Below are 21,537 nucleotides of genomic sequence, written 5' to 3'. Positions count from 1 at the left end.
TTCGTTTTGTTTCTTAAATTCCCCATATGAGTGAAATCCTATAGTATTTGTCTTTCTCTATCTGATTATTTCTTAGCATTATACCCTCTAGGTCCATCCATATTGTTGCTAATGGCAAGATCTCCTTTTTATGATTAATATTCCAGTGTGTGTGTGTGTGTGTGTGTGTGTGTGTACACCACTTGTTCATCTATGGACACTTGGGCTGCTTCCATACCTTGGCTACTGTAAATAATGATGCAATAAACAGAGGGGTGCATGTATCTTTTCGAAGTAGTGTTTTTGTTTTCCTTGAGTAAATACCCAGTAATGGGATTATTGGATCATAGGGTAGCTCTATTTTTAACTTTTTGAGGAACTTCCATACTGTTTTCCACAGTGGCTGCACCAGTTTGCATTCCCACCAACAGTGCAGGAAGTTTCCTTTTTCCCCACATGCTCATCAACACCTGTTATTTTTTGTCTTTTAGAGCTTAGCCATTCTGACAAGTGTAAGGTGAAATCTCATTACAGTTTTGATTTGCATTTCCCTGATGATTAGTGATGTTGAGCATCTTTTCATGTGTCTGTTGGCCGTCTTTCAAAAAATGTCTGTTCAGGTTCTCTGCCCATTTTTTTAATAATATTTTTTATTATATTATGTTAGTCACCATATAATACATCCCTGGTTGCTGATGTAAAGTTCCATGACTCATTAGTTGCGTATAACACCCAGTGCACCATGCAATACGTGCCCTCCTTAATACCCATCACCAGCCTATCCCATTCCCCCACCCTCCTCCCCTCCGAAGCCCTCAGTTTGTTTCTGAGTCCATAGTCTCTCAGGCTTCACTCCCCCTTCTGATTACCCCCCCTTTCTTTATCCCTTTTTTAATCGGATTATTATTATTTGTTGCTGTTGTTGTTTGCTCTTGAGTTGTATAAGTTCTTCATGTAATTTGGATATTAGCCCCTTATCTCATATATCACTTAAAAATATCTTCTATTAAGTGTTGTGCCTTTTAGTTTTGTTGATGGTTTCCTTTGCTGTGCAGAAGCCTTTTATTTTGATGTAGTCCCAACTGTTTTGTTTTTGTTTCCCTTGCCTGAAGAGACATTTCTAGAAAAACATTTCTGCAGCCAATGTCAAAAAAATTACTGCCCAAGTTTTCTTCTAGAAGTTTTATGGTTTCAGGTCTCATATTTAAATCTTTAATCCATTTTGAGTTTATTTTTGTATATGGTGTAAGAAAGTGGTCCAGTTTCATTCTTTTGCATGTTGCTATCCAGTTTTCCTGGGACCATTTGTTGAAGAGACTCTCTTTTCTCCATTGCATATTCTTTCCTCATTTGTCATAGATTAACTGACTGGGTTTATTGCCACGTTCTCTATTCTGTTCTATCAACCAATGTGTCTATTTTTATGACAGTACCACACTGTTCTGATTACTATAGCTTTGCAGTATATCTTGAAATCTAGAATTGTGATACCTCCAGCTTTGTTCTTCTCTTTCAACATGGCTTTGGCTACTTGGGGTCCTGGGTTCTACACAAATTTTATTTTTATTTGTTCTCGTTCTGTGAAAAATGTTGTTGGTATTTTGATAAGGATTGCACTAAATCTGTGGATTTCTTTCTTATTCTACTTTTAAACTTGTGTGAACTACAAATATGTAAGAAGACATTCTAGAAATCTTTTCTTTGATTTACTCCTGTTGCTATTTCACAGATTTATTCACCCATACAAATGTCAGTCACAGAGAATATGTTACATAGCAAGTAACATACCCACTTATGTGTATAAAATATTTATATATAATCTTTATTATTCTCAGTTTATATAAATAAAAAACAGAATTATTATAAAATAATTTGTAAAAGTCAACCAATGTTTTCAAAAATGGTAACTCAATGTACTGTTCCATTCCTTGTTAATGAAAGAATACAATTTATATACTATATTATTAATACTTTATCTGAAGAAAATTACTCTTTTACTCTTCGAAATTCTTCAAATTAAAGGCATTCTAAAGGAAACTTTAAAAACTAAAGACAATATATATAAGTACTTTAAAACTATTTTTAAAAATCCTCTTTGCCTGAGTAAGTCTTTATTTTCTAGAAAGAATGTTGAATTCCTAATATCTGCTACAAAGATGTTAAACCATTGGAAATTAGCATTTTTCTTTGTAAATTCTTTTAATTGTCTAGCAATTCATTTAAGATTTCAAATACATGCTTATCAATTTTATAGCTATTATATATTACTTTTATATATCATATTTTGAAGAAATAGTATTTTTAATACAACTATTAATAAATCAAGTTTTTAGTTGTACTTTATAATAGTCCATTGGATGTATATTTATTATGTGAGGAGAAATAGCAAAGATAATATAAATATTTCAATGATTAGCATTGTCCCAGATACTCTAAACATATTTAATAAAATATACGTGTGCTAACCAATGAGGTATCTTTGAAGTACATAACAAAATATAATGACATGAAATAAAAACCTCCTGTGGGAAATAATATAAACTCTATTGAAAACATTTATGGCAATAGTAATAATAAATATACATTTGCAATTTAATATTAACCAAAATATTGTATATCTTTTATTCCCTTTAGACCCTGGAAATATTCCTTTTCTGCAGATTTACCACACTCTAGAATACTCCTTTGTTTTGAATCATTTCATCTCAATAAGCCAAGGATTTAAATTCATATAAGAATATACATTATATATCTGTCTTAATAATAATTCAGTACTTCTGTTTTGAATATTTACTATCATAGACTAATTCCTTCTGCATCAGAAATCGGAACTTGATGTGAAGTTCACCTGCCTTCAAAATATCAAAATACCGTCATCTTGTTATACCTTGCAGACAAAAGAAAGGATGGCATATCTTCCTAATGCATTAAGGCAAAGATCATACAGGGACAGAAGTCTTGGATTTGAGCCTGGATATGGGCTTTATTGACTGCCCATGTCGTCAGATACCTCTGAGTTTTACCTCTGTCTCTGGGAGAATGAATGCACAGACGAATTCTACTTGGAAGATGTACATCGTCATCCATGTCTGGATTGTTATCTTAACCAGGAACACCTCAATGACTGGGCAGGACTGATTGCTTTGTCCTCAAATTCAAACTGATGGTAAGCCAATGTGACATTTTCTCTTTGATTTCCTATTGGTCAAGATCCAATCAGTTAGGGGTGCCTGGGTGGCACAGCGGTTAAGCGTCTGCCTTCGGCTCAGAGCGTGATCCCGGCCATCTGGGATCGAGCCCCACATCAGGCTCTTCCCCTATGAGCCTGCTTCTTCCTCTCCCACTCCCCCTGCTTGTGTTCCCTCTCTCGCTGGCTGTCTCTATCTCTGTCGAATAAATAGATAGAATCTTTAAAAAAAAAAAAAAAAAAAAAAAAAGATCCAATCAGTTAATAGAGGCTGTTAGTATGAGCATCTGGTCACAAAGGAGGTGGAAGAAAAGGAAATCAAACACCACCTTTGGTGGTACCTGTGACATTGGAGAGCAGAACTGGTTGGCAGGAGGTGAAACCAAGGAGCTACTGTGAGAAATTCATACAAATTACGAGAGGGAAAAATGTCCTGGCTTTTTTCTTCTTCCCACCCTCCAATGTTCTGCCATGGACTTCACTGGCACTTGCCAAAAACCAGCTTGGGAACAATGGTGTGTAGCACTCAACGTTTTGTGATAAAAAGATCAGGGTGGAGGTAGGAATGAATCTGTGAGCAGAGAGGCAAATGATCTGCAAGTATGAGCTTATCTCCAGGCTGGCCTTTTCTCAGATGATAATAGGCATTTCCAGAAGGAAAGGTATATGTTTGCCAAAATGACACTGATAAATTGCCTGCCCTCCATCACAGATTTACCTAGTACTTGATCTATTATCCTATGAATACTACTCCCAATTCCAAATTTTTGCTTCAGTGGAATGAATGTAATGTTTTCAGAAGAACAAAATAAGGAGAACTGATTAAAACAGTAATGATCCTTCCCTTCTGTCTTGACATCCTTTTAGCTTTCCTTCGCAGGAGGAGAGGCCGTATCCAAGCTCAGCATCCTCTGTCAGGAAGGACTTAATACCATGATCTCTAGGCGTGGACATCAGACATCCCCAGGCAAAGGCTATAAATATCTGGCATACCCAACCAGTTAGTTGGCTTGGCACTAAGTAGGTTCTGAATTCATCCGTTATCCCCTTCCCACAAACACACACACAAGTTTGCTTTCGTGTTTGCTGTGTCCAAATAGAAAAAAATGGGCGTATATTAGGTTCCCGTGGCTGCTGTAACGAAGTACCAGACTGGGTAGCTTGAAATACAAGAAATTTACTCTCCCATGGTTCATAGAAGTCAGAAGTCTGAAATCAAGGTCTTGGCAGAGCTGTACTTTCTCTGAAGGCTCTAGGGGAGTATCTTTCCCTTCCCTCTTCCAGCTTTTGAGGCTGCTGGAATTCCTTGGCTTTTTTGGCTTTTGGCCACATCACTCCAGTCTCTGCCATGGTCTTCACCACTGCTTTCCCCTCTTCTGCCTGTGTGTCCTCTTCTGTTTGTCTCAAATTTCCCTCTACTTTTTCTATTTTAAGGATACTTGACATGGAATTTAGGATCCACCCATAATTCAAGATTATCTCATCTCAAGATCCTTAATTACATCAGAAAAGATGCACCCCTTTTTCTCCAAATAAGGTAACATTTGTGAGTTCTAAGGATTTAAACTGGATATCTTTCGGAGGGTTACTTTCACCTTTTTTTTTTTTTTTAATCATTTTTTATTATATTATGTTAGTCACCATACAGTACATCCCCGGTTTCCGATGTAAGGCTCGATGATTCATTAGTTGTGTATAACACCCAGTGCACCATGCAATATGTGCCCTCCTTACTACCCATCACCGGTCTATCCCATTCCCCCACCCCCCTCCCCTTTGAAGTCCTCAGTTTGTTTCTCAGAGTCCATAGTCTCTCATGTTTCATTCCCCCTTCTGATTACCCCCCCTTTCTTTATCCCTTTCTTCCCCTACCGATCATCCTAGTTCTTATGTTCCATAGATGAGAGAAATCATATGATAGTTGTCTTTCTCTGCTTGACTTATTTCGCTTAGCATTATCTCCTCCAGTGCCGTCCATGTTGTAGCAAATGTTGAGAACTCGTTCTTTCTGATAGCTGAGTAATATTCCATTGTATATATGGACCACAACTTCTTAATCCAGTCATCTGTTGAAGGGCATCTCGGTTCCTTCCACGATTTAGCTATTGTGCACAAAGGTGCTATGAACCCTGGGGTGCATATGGCCCTTCTCTTCACTACGTCTGTATCTTTGGGGTAAATACCCAGTAGTGCAATGGCTAGATCATAGGGTAGCTCAATTTTTAACTTTTTAAGGGACCTCCACACTGTTTTCCAGAGTGGCTGTACCAACTTGCATTCCCACCAACAATGTAGGAGGGATCCCCTTTCTCCACATCCTCTCCAACAATTGTTGTTTCTTGCCTTGTCTATTTTTGCCATTCTAACTGGCGTAAGGTGGTATCTCAGTGTGGTTTTGATTTGAATTTCCTTGATGGCTAATGATTTTGAACATTTTTTCATGTGTCTGTTAGCCATTTGTATGTCTTCATTGGAAAAGTGTCTGTTCATATCTTCTGCCCATTTTTTGATTTGTTTATTTGTTTCTCGTGTATTGAGTTTGAGAAGTTCTTTGTAGATCTTGGATACCAGTCCTTTATCTGTAGTGTCATTTGCAAATATCTTCTCCCATTCCGTGGGCTGCCTCTTAGTTTTTCTGACTGTTTCCTTGGCTGTGCAGAAACTTTTAATCTTGATGAAGTCCCATAAATTCATTTTATCTTTTGTTTCTCTTGCCTTTGGGGATGTGTCATGAAAAAGGTTGCTTTGGCTGATGTCGTAGAGGTTGCTGCCTATGTTCTCCTCTAGAATTTTGATGGATTCCTGTCTCACATCGAGGTCTTTCATCCATTTGGAGTTTATTTTTGTGTATGGTGTGAGATAGTGGTCAAGTTTCATTCTCTTGCACGTAGCTGTCCAATTTTCCCAGCACCATTTATTGAAGAGACTGTCTTTTTCCCACCGGATGTTTTTTCCTGCTTTATCAAATATTAGTTGCCCAAAGAGCCGAGGGTCCATTTCTGGGCTCTCTATTCTGTTCCATTGGTCTATGTGTCTGTTTTTGTGCCAGTATCATGCTGTCTTTGTGATCACAGCTTTGTAGTACAGCTCGAAATCTGGCATTGTGATGCCCCCAGCTTTGTTTTTCCTTTTCAACAGTTCCTTGGAGATTCAGGGCCTTTTCTGTTTCCATACAAATTTAAGGACTGTTTGTTCCAGTTCTTTGAAAAATGTCCTCGGTATTTTGATCGGGATAGCATTGAAAGTGTAGATTGCTCTGGGTAGCATGGACATTTTAACTATGTTAATTCTTCCGATCCATGAGCATGGAATATCTTTCCATCTTTTTATGTCTTCCTCAATGTCTTTCAAGAGTGATTTATAGTTTCTAGAATATAGGTCCTTTACGTCTCTGGTTAAGTTAATTCCAAGGTAACGTATGGTTTTTGGTGCTATTGTAAATGGGATGGATTCCCTAATTTCTCTTTCTTCGGTCTCGTTATTCGTGTATAGAAATGCAACTGATTTCTGAGCATTGATTTTGTATCCCGCCACGTTACTGAATTGCTCTATAACTTCTAATAGTTTGGGAGTGGCTTCTTTTGGGTTTTCCATATAGAGTATCATGTCATCTGCAAAGAGAGAAGTTTTGACTTCTTCTTTGCCGATTTGAATACCTTTGATCCCTTTTTGTCGTCTGATTGCTGTTGCAAGGACTTCTAGTACTATGTTGAATAATAGTGGCGAGAGTGGGCATCCTTGTCGAGTTACTGATCTTAAGGGAAAGGCTTCCAGCTTTTCCCCATTGAGAATAATATTTGCAGTAGGCTTTTCATAGATGGCTTTTATGAGACTGAGAAATGTACCTTCTATTCCTACACTCTGAAGGGTTTTAATCAGGAAAGGATGCTGTATTTTGTCAAATGCTTTTTCGGCATCGATTGAGAGGATCATATGGTTCCTGAGTCTTTTCTTGTTGATATGATGTATCACACTGATTGATTTGCGAATATTGAACCACGCTTGCATCCCAGGTATGAATCCCACTTGATCGTGATGGATAATCCTTTTAATGTACTGTTGGATTCTATTAGCAAGTATCTTGTTGAGGATTTTGGCATCCATATTCATTAGGGAAATCGGTCTGTAATTCTCCTTTTTGAGGGGGTCTTTGCCTGGTTTGGGGATCAAGGTAATATTGGCCTCATAGAATGAGTTTTGTAGCTTTCCTTCTGTTTCTATTTTTTGAAATAGCTTTAGGAGAATAGGTATTATTTCTTCTTTGAATATTTGGTAGAATTCCCCAGGAAAACCGTCCGGACCTGTAGTTTTGTTATTTGGGAGGTTGTTTATCACTGACTCAATTTCTTCATAATTAATTGGCCTGTTTAAGGAATCAATTTCTTCCGGTTTCAATCTTGGTAGTTTATAGGTTTCCAGGAAGGATTCCATCTCTTCCAGATTGCTTAGTTTATTGGCATATAGCTGTTGATAAAAATTTCTAATAATCCTTCCAATTTCAATGGTGCTCGTCGTGACCTCTCCCTTTTCATTCATAATTTTAATAATCTGGGTCCTTTCTCTTTTCTTTTGGATAAGTCTTGCCAGTGGTCTGTCAATTTTATTGATTCTCTCAAAGAACCAGCTTCTAGTCCTGTTGATCTGCTCTACTGTACTTCTGGTTTCTGCTTGATTGATTTCAGCTCTAATTTTGGTCAACTGCTTCCTTGTGCGTGGATTAGGCCTGTCCCTCTGTTGCTGTTCCAGCTTCTTGAGGTGAGAATATAAAAACTGCATTTTAGATTTTTCTATTCTTTTGAGTGAGGCTTGGATGGCTATGTATTTCCCCCTTAGGACTGCCTTTGCAGTATCCCATAGGTTTTGGACTGTTGTATTTTCATTCTCATTGGTCTCCATAAATTGTTTAATTTGATTTTTGATTTCCTGGTTTATCGAGTCATTCCTGAGCAGGATGGTTCTTAGTCTCCAAGTGTTTGAGTTTCTTCCAAATTTTTCCTTGTGGTTGAGTTCCAATTTCAGAACGTTGTGGTCTGAGAATATGCAGGGGATAATTTCAATCTTTTGGTATCGGTTGAGACCTGTTTTGTGTCCCAGAACATGGTCTATTCTTGAAAATGTTCCATGGGCATTAGAATAAAATGAGTACTCTTTGGTTCTGGGGTGTAGTGTTCTATATATATCTATGAGGTCCTACTCGTCAAGTATGGCATTCAAAGCCTTTGATTCTTTGCTTAGTTTTTGCCAGGGTGTTCTGTCTATTTCTGATAGTGGAGTGTTGAGGTCCCCTACTATTAATGTATTTTTATTTATATGTCTCTTTATTCTGGTTAAGAGTTGGCTTGTGTATCTTGCTGCTCCCCTGTTGGGGGCTTTTTTTTTTTTTTTTTAATCTACCGAAGTGAGAAAAAGCTCCTTGCATTGCACTGATATGTAGATTCACCCTGGAGGCCCAGCAAGGTCCAACTTCAACATATCTCTCTGCAGGAGAACGGAAGAATCAAAAGGAATCTTACCTTCTCTTCTCTTGTCATCTTTAGCCTATATGAATTTCCAAATCCGTTTTCACAATAAAGCTATTTCTTCAATGAGAACCATGTGTTGTTTAGGAATTAACAGTGGAGATCCAGAAGGGATACCTATTACACTACAACAATGCACTGTAACAGATTAGTTCAGGAGGCCCATTTTGAATGCTCCTCACACACATATAATATGATACAAGCTTACATTTCTAGAATAACATGACTGTGCAGCACGCAGACCTAGGAAAATGACATCCTAATAGAACCTGAATTCTTCAATGCTCTTAAATTGTCCCCTCTATCCCTGTCTGCTCATGAGGAAATCACCATTTCAAGTAGGTTGCAACCACCAATTCCAGACTCTTCCTAATGCATAAAAACCTAGCAACAGCTGACTTCATTATCTCTCTCATCTTACTTAGAAGAATCACGATTAAATCACAAATACCCCAAATGATTTTTTCTTAGTGAATCATGCATGCATCTATTATAGTTATTTGTTCAAGTCAATACATTTTTGTTCAGGATTTTTACATTTGGTTCCTTCTACTACCAATAACCACAGTTCCTTCAAAGTCAGAATCAAAATCTTCAAAAGACGTTTTGTTCAAACCACAGTTGTCACGGTCAGTCTAGAGTTCTTTAGGTTGGGCTTCTTTGATCTCCACTTGGAGATGCACATATCACAATTCAAAAATTCCCCACCTGTAATCTTTGGAATCCAGTTTCTTTACTTTAGGGCCCTAGAATCCAAATTGTTGGAAGTACATTGGTTGCTATTTTGGCAAATGATCTAAAATTGTTATTCCTTCATTGTTTCTAGTACTGAAAAGTCTTGTGACTTCCACACTACTCCATGAGCCTAGCAGAAAATATTACAGACCTCACTGTCACCACCACAACAAGCCTGCTGTGATGGAAGCATAACCTGTGTCTCAATACAGCCACATACAGTTATTTTTATATATAGGCTATATGCTAAGCATAGAAAACAGAAGTTTAATAAAATAAATTAATAATTAATTATAACAAGATTATCCAAAATTATTTAAATGAAATTGAAGACTTGAAAGAAAATTTCTCAGAAGTGTGCATAATGTTTATTACAAAATGTGTTTTTGGGGTGCTTGGATGGCTCAGTCGGTTAAGCATCTGATTCTTGGTTTTGGTTCTGGTCACGATCTCAGGGTCCTGGGATCAAGCCCCACTTCAGGCTCCACCATCAGCCAGGAATCTGCTTGAGGGTTTCTCTCCCTCTCATACTGCCCCTCCCCCACCTTGCATTTGCTCAAGCTCTTTCTAAAAATAAATAATTCTTCAAAAAACATTTTATTATAAATTATGTTTTATTATAAAATGAGAGAGCCTATATTTTCTTAAAAAGAGTAAGAATCATGGAAAAGATAAGAGAAGAGAAGCATTTCGTTGTTTAGATTGGGATTAGCAATCTATGGCCTTTGCCTATTTTTACATAATAGCCCATGGAAGAGTTTTGAAATTTCAAAATGGTTAAAATAATCAAAAGAAGACAATATTTTACAACACACGAACATTTTAGGAAATTTAAATTTTAGTGTCCATAAATAAGAGTTTCACCAAACACAACTACACTCTGTGGTACACCCATGGCTGTTCACATGCCCCAACAAGAGTTGAGTAGTTGTGACAGAGATGACACAGGCTACAGAGCCCAAAATATTAACTGCCTGGGGGCGCCTGGGTGGCACAGCGGTTAAGCGTCTGCCTTCAGCTCAGGGCGTGATCCCGGCGTTATGGGATCGAGCCCCACATCAGGCTCTTCCGCTAGGAGCCTGCTTCTTCCTCTCTCACTCCCCCTGCTTGTGTTCCACCTCTCGCTGGCTGTCTCTATCTCTGTTGAATAAATAAATAAAATCTTTAAAAAAAAAAATTAACTGCCTGGCCCTTTATAGGAAAGTTTTTCCAACACCCAGGGTAGATGAGTGAACCAAAAAAAAAAAAAATTCCCCCAAACAAAATATATCATGTGTCATAATTGTTATAGTCTCTGCCCCCCTACTGTTTCTCTTTCTCTCTCTCTCTCTGTTTGAATTTCTTCTGTAGCCTTCAATGACTCACTAATGACTTTAGGAAAATGTTTAAATTCCCAGGCCAGAAGTTCAAAACTCCTAAATCTAGCACTAACCAAATTATCCCAGTTATACCTCCTATGTCATAAACAACCGAATCCTGACAAGCTGTTCCACTACTCATCATCCCACACATCTAGAGCGTTTGCCATCTTACTCCTGCTACTGAAGGAAAGCCTACCCTCTGCCCTCCATCCTTGATGCAAAATCTTCCCTTTCTATCTGACCATTGTATTTCACTTCAGGACAGAGTAAATCTCTTCTCTTCTTTTTTTAATACTTTTCAGTGAAGACATCCTGCCATGTATCATACTTACCTCATTTTTTTTTTCAATAAGGATTCCAAATGTTAAGTAGTATTTTGGAATATTTCCCCACTTTTACAATAGGCACCCCTAATACACAAATTACTGCATCTCTCTCCTATAATTAGGGGCTACTTCTCCTATAACTTGGATTCTTTAACTACTCCTCACAGTGTTTTTCAAGTTATAAGTACTTGATTTCTTTTTATTGTATCTAGAATATTCTGAAACAAAAACTGTGATACATAAATCAATGCATATTTTAAAATGATTATATGAACCATATATTTATGTTTTTTAAATTTTTAAAAAAGATTTTATTTATTTATTTATTTGACAGAGGGCGAGAAAGCGCACACACAAGCAGGCAGAGCAGTAGGCAGAGGGAGAGGGAGAAGCAGACTCTCTGCTCAGCAGAGACATGGGGCTCTATCCCAGGACCCTGGAATCATGACCCGAGTCGAAGGCAGACACTTAATTGACTGAGCCACCCAGGTGCCCTATATTTATGTTTTAAATTTATGAAAGATATATGAGAAACTGAAAAAGGAGGGAAGATGGGAGGGAGGGAGAGAGAGAGGTGCAAGGCATTTGAAAGCAACACAACATTGAAAGCAACAAAGCCGCTGGTCTGACATCTGCGTACCAGCCCCAGTATCCAGCTCTCTGCTGAATGAAATGGTAGAATCAGTGCTGTGGCCATCTGTACCAATTAACTGAACACTAATGTTCTTGCTGCAGCTGATGACGGAGACCTCTGCAGCACGATAAAGTGCCCAGAAATTCTATTTGCCATTTTGTAGAAAGGGGTAGGAAATATTGATCAAGGCTATAACATAAGAGCTCATTCAATTCAAAGCAATACAGAGACATTAAGACAACAAATATTTTCAGCTAAAGAATAAAGGGGTTGGTTGTGCATCACATATGCATAATTATGAACAGTTGCTACCTTCCTAATTGGATGACTGGGAAAGCTTTTTAGCTGTGGGCATCCAACTGCCAGGGTCAGAATTGTTCACTGTGTACACTGATATCTGACGAACAGTCTTCATACCCATAGCTCTTGCCATGTCTAAAAGTACTCACCTTTAGACTTTCTAATAACAAAAGCCAACCAGCCTTAATTTACATTATGATGAGAAATGGGAAAGGAGCATGTTGCCAGTAAATGAGAAAGATAACTTTTTCCTTAAAACCTGTGACAAATTCAAATCAGCTAAATCACAAAAAAGGTCATCTTGTGTTATTTCCTGAAGCCACAGTCTCTGAATTTTTATCTACTAATTATATATAGTTCATACAAAACTGCTGACTTAATTTGGGTTCCAATGAATTTGGAGTTATGTATATTTGCACAAAAATATTTCATTTAACTCAGAATACAGGGCTGTCAGAATATTATGTAAGCTGATAAAAATATACTCTGGCATCATTGAAGCAACAACAGCCAAAGGAGCAACTGCCTTTGGAAATTGGAACGAGGCTAGTGATCCAGGGAAAGCACTGGTATTTTCATGGTCCTGTAGAACTGGTCTTCATTTTATCTGAAATTATCTGGATACTCCTAGTCAATTTCACACAGTCCACTGTGCAGCATATAGCTGCCTGTGTCAGCCATCCCACATTGGTTTTTTTGTTTTAATAGCAGCTTTCTGTGACAAAGTGGATTTTATCCAAAAAATAGCTACCATATAGTAGGGAAAAATGCAACTCTCAGAGTAGGATGAAGAAGGCATTTCTTCCAATGCACTGCTACACTGAAAAAACTAGGTTAAGATTTAGCTTACCTCTCAGATAATACACTGCAGCAAAATCAGCAGGGAATTTATGTCTGCCAGGATGTAGTTATAGTGACAGATATAGATACTGCAATCTGGTTTCTTTCTAATTGTTCTGTCATTCAAAACATTTGTGTGAAGATTAGGAAAGAAAAAAAAAGACGATACTTAAGTATGGGTAAGGCTGAGATAAAAAGTGAAAAGCATCCTTATTCCCCCAGTTTCCTGTTTCCTACATTCTTGCCTTTGTGTCTATGAATTTCAATATTTGTTAAGTACAACTCTGTTGTGCTATAATAAGAGTGTCTCAAAATACAACGGACTAGAACATGAGTCGAACCTCCATGTTTGATGATGCTATTTCCCCAGGCAGCCGAGCTAACTGCACCTCATCTCGCCCCAAAGTTAGCATTAGAGGGAAATATTAAGAGTTCCATCATTGCCTGAGAGGTGAAATACATCTTTGAAGGCTTCATAGAGGCTAGAGATAGAAATTCTATAAAAACTTCACCAGAGAATTAAAAACACATTCCATATTTGTTTTTGGGGTTTAAGAGTAAATGCCTGAAAGTCTGTTCTGATAGTAAGCTTCAACAAAATATCATCAGGCAATGGTGTTAGATATAATGAGGCATCATATTATTTTTCTAATTATAATTTGTTAAGCAAAAAACATGCAACGTACAAATATAACAGCAAAAGAATATAGCTAAATCTAAAACTAAGTTATTAGAGTAAGTTCTTCATTATTTGATATCCTACTAAATACAATTTTCATGAACAGCATGCGCACTAAAGCCCTATGTGATAGCTGTAAAACAGCATGGGTAATTGGTCTCCTGCATCAGTATCTTAAAGCTATTAAAAATATTACGTATTTTTCAATTTCATGCAAAACTTCAAAGTCTCAAAATTAGAACATTTTCTGCCCTACTGTAAGGACCATGAAAATATAAACATTTTTTTTTTGTATTTGCCACTGAGAAAAATGAGTACCCAAAACAGTTCATGATAGAAAATAAGTGCTCAAAAAATATCTTTAAATAAATATAACGGTAATTATTTTCAGAAATAACAATGACAAAAAACATTTTTAAAATTTCTGTGCTTGCCAACCTTTTATTTTTTGCAATTTCTAAAATAAATTCTGGCAATTTCTTTTAAGTGGTTTTATTGTTGGTTATATTTCAAAGCATCACACTGATCTTTAAATTGGCAATTTGCTCTTGTGGGTTGAATTGCATACCCCTCGAATTCACACGTTGAAGTCTTAACCTTCTGCACCTCGGAATGTGACCTTATTTGGAGATAGGGTCTTCACAGAAGCAATCAAGTTACAATGTCATTAGGGTGGGCTTTAATCTAATATGGCTGGTATCCTTTTACAAAGGACAGACACACAACGTAGAATACCATGTGAAAATGAAAGCAGAGATCAGGGCGATGTCTCTATAGCCAAGAGACATCAAGGATTGCCAGTAAACCACCGGAAGCTGGAGGAGAGGCATGGAACAAATTCTCCCTCACAGCCCTTAGAAGGAACTAACCCTCCGACATCCTGACCTTGGACTTCTAGCCTCAGGGACCAAGACAATACATTTCTGTTGTGTAAGGCACCCAGTTTGTGGTGCTTTGTTACAGCAGCCCTCGAAAACTAATACTAATATTAGCAAACTAGTAATGTGCATCAGGTTCATTTGGTGGTTCTTTCTCAGGAAATAGAATAATTATTATTTTTTAAAAACATCTTTTTTTAAATATTTTATTTATTTGAGAGAGAGAGTGAGTGAGAGAAAGAGAGATGGAGCAGGGGAACAGCAGAGGGAGAGGGAGAAGCAGGCTCCTCACTGAGCAGGGAGCCCTACATGGGACTTGATCCCAGGACCCTGAGATCATGACCTGAGCTGAAGGCACACGCTTAATCGACTGAGCCAGCCAGGTGCCCAGAAATACAATAATTATTCACAGCATGCCATGAATATTATGTTGTTTAATAAGAAAACATATTTTACTTACATATTTATATATTTTATATAATATTATATATTTATATATATTTTTATTTTATATGTATATTTACTTTTAAAATATGTTGTATAATAAAATATATTTTACTTAAAAACACTTTTATCCTTATAAAAAAAAACACCTTACAAATTAGCTTTTCTCCCATATTTAAGAGATGTTTTTCAAACCCTAAAACGTTTTTTAATTTTTTAAGAACTATAATGAATAATAACAATATTTTGCAGTTTTCAATCAATATAGCTTGTATATCAAATTTATATGTGAAAGAGAAGACATATTTCAAGGACTCTTTAAATTCTCTGGTTAGTTTTGGAAGTCTAACTTGTTCATGAGTTTAATTTTTTTAACCACCACAGGATTAGGTGGCCAATACACAGTAAGAATCTTTTGTAAATTGGCAAAAACTGTTTTAGCATAAAATAAACATAAACTAAAATAAATATAAAAATAACTATATCGTACATTTATAAAGAATTTTATGATTAGAAAATAAGTCCTTTAATCCTCACAACTTTATTTGACCACATGTCAAATTGACCAATACCTGGAGGAACTAGATATTAGACTGCTGTATGGGACCAGTTTTGAAGGAAAGGAAAATGTAATACAATGTCTTGTTTTTGTGATTACTATTATATATTGCTATCATGTATATGTACTATATGAAAATAAATCACCTTAGTACTTTAAATCAAACCTTGTCCTAAAGTCTTTTAATGAGACTTGGCAGAGATATGTGTCTTCAACTCTAGCTTTGTTTAAATTTTAAACTCTTCAAATTAACTATGATTGGAAAATGTTTGCTTACTTTGCTCAAAGGTCTCGCAAGCTCAGCAATCTTTTTAGAACACAAACTTAACTTTCTGCCTTCCTTTCTGTCTCTGATACACAGTGCCTCAATAATGTTATTTAACCTTTTAAAATGTCTTTTTACTACTCATTGTGTGTGTGTGTGTGTGTGTGTCAGATATCTCACCCATGCTAAGTAAAATTTGCCTACACATCTGTAACTGTGATTACTCATAACTTAAATCTCAAATCCAGGGCATGTAACCTAACCTTGAGTTAGAATATGTTTGAAATAAATGACTATCCACTTACAAAGTTGAAGAATTAAAGCATGTGTTTTCAGAAATTTTATTTTAAAATAGTTTGTTATTTTTGCAATTACTCTTCCTTTGTCATTAATAACTTTGAGAAATATTTGGGGATCCCATGCAGGTGACCTGTCATAATTAATAATAAGTATGCACTGTTCAAAATATTACCTAAATATTTACTTTTATTATCCAAAGATTTGAAGCTATTGCTCCTATTTGCCTTTTTACTGGTATTATTTAATACTTAAGTGCAAAACTTCACGTAAACAGTAAGAATATAATAATTTGGGGATTGTCTTATATACCATAAACCGTCTCTAGTAATGAGAATTTTATTTTCTTTCACCTCAATTAGAATGAAAAGCCAACTCTCGAAGGTCATATCTCAGTCGGAGCATGTTTTTTACGACCTCCTGCAATACGTGAATGTACCGATGAAAACGGAAACCTCTAGAATGCCCAGATATGGTCCTCTACACAGGTGAAGAGTAATTTTTCTCCTCAACCAAAAGTTTATAAATCACGTGTTACGCGGAAATTCACACTTAGTCACTGATGCCAGTGAAACCTTGACTGCCTCCACAACGAGATATTCCAGTGATAAAGCAGTTTCTGCGGGCAACCTTGTAGCATTGTTACTGCTAAAATGGCTGCTAACTACCCCAATATGATTTACAGTGAATACTCTGATAAGAAAAAGTTCTCGATAGCTGCGGGGTTTCTCCATGCTGCCCCTATAGCATTAGTGATTCTGGTTACAGTGGACGGGCAACCCCATCACCACATCCGTGTAACACTTCAGATTATTGTGGGATGTTCATTCCTTTGTTTTCTCTTTACCTAATACTGCATCACAGAAAAACAGAAAGATCTTAGAATTCCTTTCTTTCTCTTTTCTTTTTTGCTCCCTTTATTTTTTTCCTTTCTGACGCTATGTACAAGGAACTTGTTTAATATTTAACATTAGTGAACATATGAACAAACAGATTAGAGGTTGGCATGTAACAGAATCACAGGTAGAAACAGAGTTACAGAAACATAAGTGAAAAGAATCTCAGTTTATATACCCAGGCGTGGTACAGGTGTTGTTTTTTCCAGTATTGGAAGATGGATTCACATTTGTAAACTTTCTAATTGCAAAGTCCTAGCACTGTCTTGAATAGATACTTTCTTGAAGTTTTAAAGATTACCATAAGTTTATCTAAGTGAATGAAGACATTTTCTACTAAAGAACAATGTTTAATTGGGAGTGAGTCCTTCCCTTTTGGAATGTTCCCAATTCACTGTAAAGAGAATTTCTTACTTGCAAAATGTAATACTGTTTTGATGTTCAGCAAGCTACTTTCTCTCATATTAATATTACTGAATTTGAGATCAGTTTTGTACCTAGAAAATCAATAAAAAAGCATAAATGCATCTCACTAAGAAGACTACAAGAATACTCTGTGGCATATAAAAGGTACCTAGAGCCACTGTCTAAAGATCAAAATAACTCAATTGTTAATTTGTTGTACTGTATAAAGGAAGCATTCATAGTCTTTTGGTGTTGTTAATAATGTTGCCAATTACAATATTACTATCTTTCTTTGAACACCATAAAATGTATACACAATGCATACTTTACATATCATAAGTGGACTTTCAAAGAGCAGAAGAACACAAATCAAACTCAGTAGAAAAACAAAGATCACTACTTAGGGCTAAACTTTAGGGCTCAAAGTTCCCACTGCTGAATGATTTTCTTACACACCTTTCTTAGCACTAAGAGTGCAGTGGCCCTATCCTTCCGCTGACCTCTGCTTCCAGGGCTTAAAAAAAAAGCCTAACTTAGAGCCTGTGGTCAATAAATTTATTTTTTCAATTAAATTGCATGAAATCAGTCATACATAATAACAAAGGTTTGAGTGAATAAATGAATTTTGAATCAGTTAAAAAGTCACACTTTGATTAATCTTAGCTTCATCAGTGCCATTAATATCATTTCAGCTAACTTAAAAAATAAAGATAATTGAATTAAGTTATATCAATATTAATGATTATTTTGTTTTAAAATAAATTTAATTCTATTTAATATGCACTAAAATCTTGTAATAAAAATGCTACGTGCCTTCAGTTGGCAGAAAATAATTTTTAATTTGAATAATGAACTTTCACTTCATTTATCTTGTCAGTTCATTTTCTGTGATAAATTTTTTGAAAGCGTAACAGTTATAAATGAGATAGACAACATGTACATTAAATTTTCTTATAAATACAGATATTAACATCAAGACATAAGGTCTCGATTATTTTTTTCATTATTGACTTTCAGAAACATGGAAGGTTTTAATTGCATGGTAATACAAAGTGGGAAGGGCTGGTTCCTGAAGTGTCTGGAGGATACAGCAATGGCATGAATGCATTTCAGGTTTACTGAACTGCCTGGAACAGCATTAGAATCAAACACACACAGATCTACCAGGAAGAGGCAGGGAGAGGTACAGCCATAAATCAGCCCTTGCAATTATTAAAAGATGATCACGAGAAATTTACAGAAGTTTGCAACTAGCTTTTGAAATACGAGATCTTCATTAGCATTTTAAACAGAATTCTAATATTCCACCATTGCCATCACCATTAAGGAGGACTACTCAGAAAGAAAGCAGACCGTGGGCTGCACAGCTGTGCTTTAATGCAGACTGGGGAAGAAAAGAAGGACGAGGTGACCTCCCAAAGTTGCTTGCTAAAGTAAAATTCAACTCAACCTTGAAAAAAAAATTTATTTTACAGCTTGCATCTTGTTAGCTTAATTGAGTTCCTCCTTTATTCCAGATAAGCAACAGAGCTCCTCTCCCTCTTTTTTCCGTCAGTGAGTTTCGGAACTTCCAAGTTCCTATTTTATTGCTTATTAAATGTTTGTCAAATGAGAAGCTCGCTCAGGCCTGCTAATTGGTATGGCTTCCCATATCCTGTCACATTGACTTGGCCAGAAATGTAGCAAAATAAAGATCTGCTAATTAGTTGTGTGAGCCTGTTACAAGTGATTTCACAGTGCAAATGTGCACAGAAAACATTGAAAATGCTTTCAATTTTCTTCTTCCTTTTTTGAAAATCTTGGTTTTAAAACCTATGCTTAATAGACACTAGTGACAAAGATATAATACAGTAATTTTATGAAGTTTTACCAAAATTGATGAGATTAAATACATAATAGGTTATTGAGGAGAATTTATATGATTTTAAAAAGATAGTAACTTAAGCAGAACTATGCAGATATATATATATATATATATTTTTTTAAACATACCAGCTATGTAAGGTGAATTCAAAAGCAATTCATTATGCGAAAAATAAGAAGGGAAATAAAAAGCACTCCCAAGACCTCTGCAAACAATATTAATAATTGGAATAACAAAGGTTTAATCCCCAACATTTTTCTGCAAAGATATAGTGAAATTAGTGATAATGCAGCAGAATGGAATGTGACCCAAAGATCCCTTGATTATTGAATCTGGTATATGGTATCTCTTGCCAGTGTGTATGGCTTCTCTGGGACAGAGGTTCCCAAAATTCTAGTCTCTGGCAACTGATGAGTCAATCACAGTGGGCATCAGTGTGTTGGAGAATCTAATTTTTTAATAAATAATTTCCTTTTATTTGAAATAGAAATATCTTTTGCATTTTCCTCCTTGATTAAAAACTGCATGTAATATGCCATGCCTTCCTAGAACTGGAATCTAGGAAGAAAAAATACAGTAAGAACAACCATTAGGCACTTATTGTATGTGAGGCACTGCTCTATGAATATTATTATTAATTTCTTAAAGATTTTATTTATTTATTTGAGAGACAGAGCATGAGTGGGGTTAGGAGCAGAGGGGAGGATAACAGACAAGCAGACTCTGCACTGAGTGTGGAGCCCGACGCGGGCCTCGCTCAATCCCAGGGCCCTCAGATCATGACCTGAGCTGAAACCAAGAGTTAGATGCTTAACCAACAAGCCACCCAGGGGCCCCTAAGTATTACTATTTAATGTTTTACTAATCCCATATTACTGATATAGAACCTAAAACTCAGAGAGGATAAATAAGTTGTCCAAGGTCACACAGTAGAGTAGTATTTGAATCTATGTCTGCTTAACTCCAATAACGAGAGCTCATTTGATTGAGAATTTACTATATGCTAGGTGGCCTTCTAAGAACTTTACATACATAAGCACGTTAAATCTATACAACAATCCAATGAGATCAGAACTATTATTGCTTCTACTTCACAGATGAGGAATCGGAGGCGCACGAAGGCCGGAATATGCCCACCTTTGTAGACTTAGTAGGGCCAGAGCCAACACATGAGCAGGCAGTCTGGCTAAAGACTCCTCTGGGCTACCTTGCTCTCTAGCCACTCATGTTTGTACCACCGTGGCACGGTGAAACTTTTTTGAGACTCAAATGCTTGTTACCAGGAACATCTGATAGAGCTATGGGTAGAGCTGTTTGTGTAGTGCAACTGAAGGGGCTCTGGAAAGACTCAAACTACATCAATCAGACTTTTAGTCCTACCTCCTAAGAAGGCTTCAGAATATAGCAGGAAAAAATACAGGTTTTGGTGCTTATACCCCTCCCCCCCCCAAAAAAAGTTGAGAAATGTCTTCCTTTGTCTCTTTCTGCCATAGCTCTACCATAAGTTAATTATAATTATTTTGTTTTATCACCTTTTAATATATACATCACTCAGATCTAAGAAGCTCAAAGACAGTGAGGGGAAAAGGGAACTAGATGACAAGACTTTATATTATTTCATTTAACTGTCAACAGTTAGTGCTCTCCTCATTCTCCAATTCTGTAAGTGGGTATTTTGCTTTCTGCATTTTAGAGATTGTAAAATTAAATACCGAAGCGTTAGATAATTTACTAAAGTTATTGATTAGAATAAAAGAAATTAGGCACCAAAACCCGTTTCTTCTATTATACCCAGAAGCCTTCTGAAATGGAGGCAGGACTACCAGCCCGATTCAGGCAGGAAATGAGTACAAACAGACAATTTTCTTTCATGTGACAGTGAAATCTTTAACATAATAGGAACTTTGATGCTTATAGAGCAGGAGATAACTTTAAAAGCAAGCAAAATACAGCTTATGAAGTATTTATTCTCCCATTTAAGATTTGTGTTTACTGAAATTATTGTGTTCAGTGATAGTGTCGCTTAGTTGTATTGTTGCCTTTGTATTTTACGTCCTCTCATTTAAATTTCACAAAAGTTTTGTAGAAAAAACCACAATGTAATATTATACTATATTTATAAATGCCTGCTCTGGGCTGTGTGAAGGGACCCTCTGCGATGGTGATAATGTGTACGTGCTGATGCAGATTTGGGCTACACATGGGTATGCATTCATCAAAAATTTTATAAATTTACACTTAAGATTGATGCATTTGCCTATAAAACTGAACTTCAAAAGAGTGAAAACTACCTATAAATAAATACTAAGTTTTAAATAATGATATACATGTGAGAGCATTTAAGGGGAAATGTATTTAAGTCTGCTACT

At 36.3% G+C, this 21,537-nt stretch overlaps 1 long non-coding RNA gene and 1 other non-coding gene across 12 annotated transcripts in view; both read right to left on the bottom strand.

Annotated features, from left to right (window-relative positions):
• The window catches only part of LOC123801282 (uncharacterized), a 925,199-nt gene that overhangs the window by 405,974 nt on the left and 497,688 nt on the right, over positions 1-21,537 (bottom strand). The gene's annotated exons all lie outside the window — the stretch shown is intronic.
• LOC123802827 (small nucleolar RNA SNORA1) lies at positions 9,559-9,661 on the bottom strand. Its single transcript, XR_006782670.1, has one exon. It is a non-coding gene; the product is annotated as a small nucleolar RNA SNORA1 (small nucleolar RNA).

This window comes from Ursus americanus, chromosome 20, assembly GCF_024610735.1.
Source record: "Ursus americanus isolate L20-20 chromosome 20, mUrsAme1.1.p, whole genome shotgun sequence".
NCBI lineage: Eukaryota > Metazoa > Chordata > Mammalia > Carnivora > Ursidae > Ursus > Ursus americanus.
The sequence above is the reverse complement of the archived record's forward strand: the minus strand, read 5'-3'. Positions and strand labels throughout refer to the sequence as shown.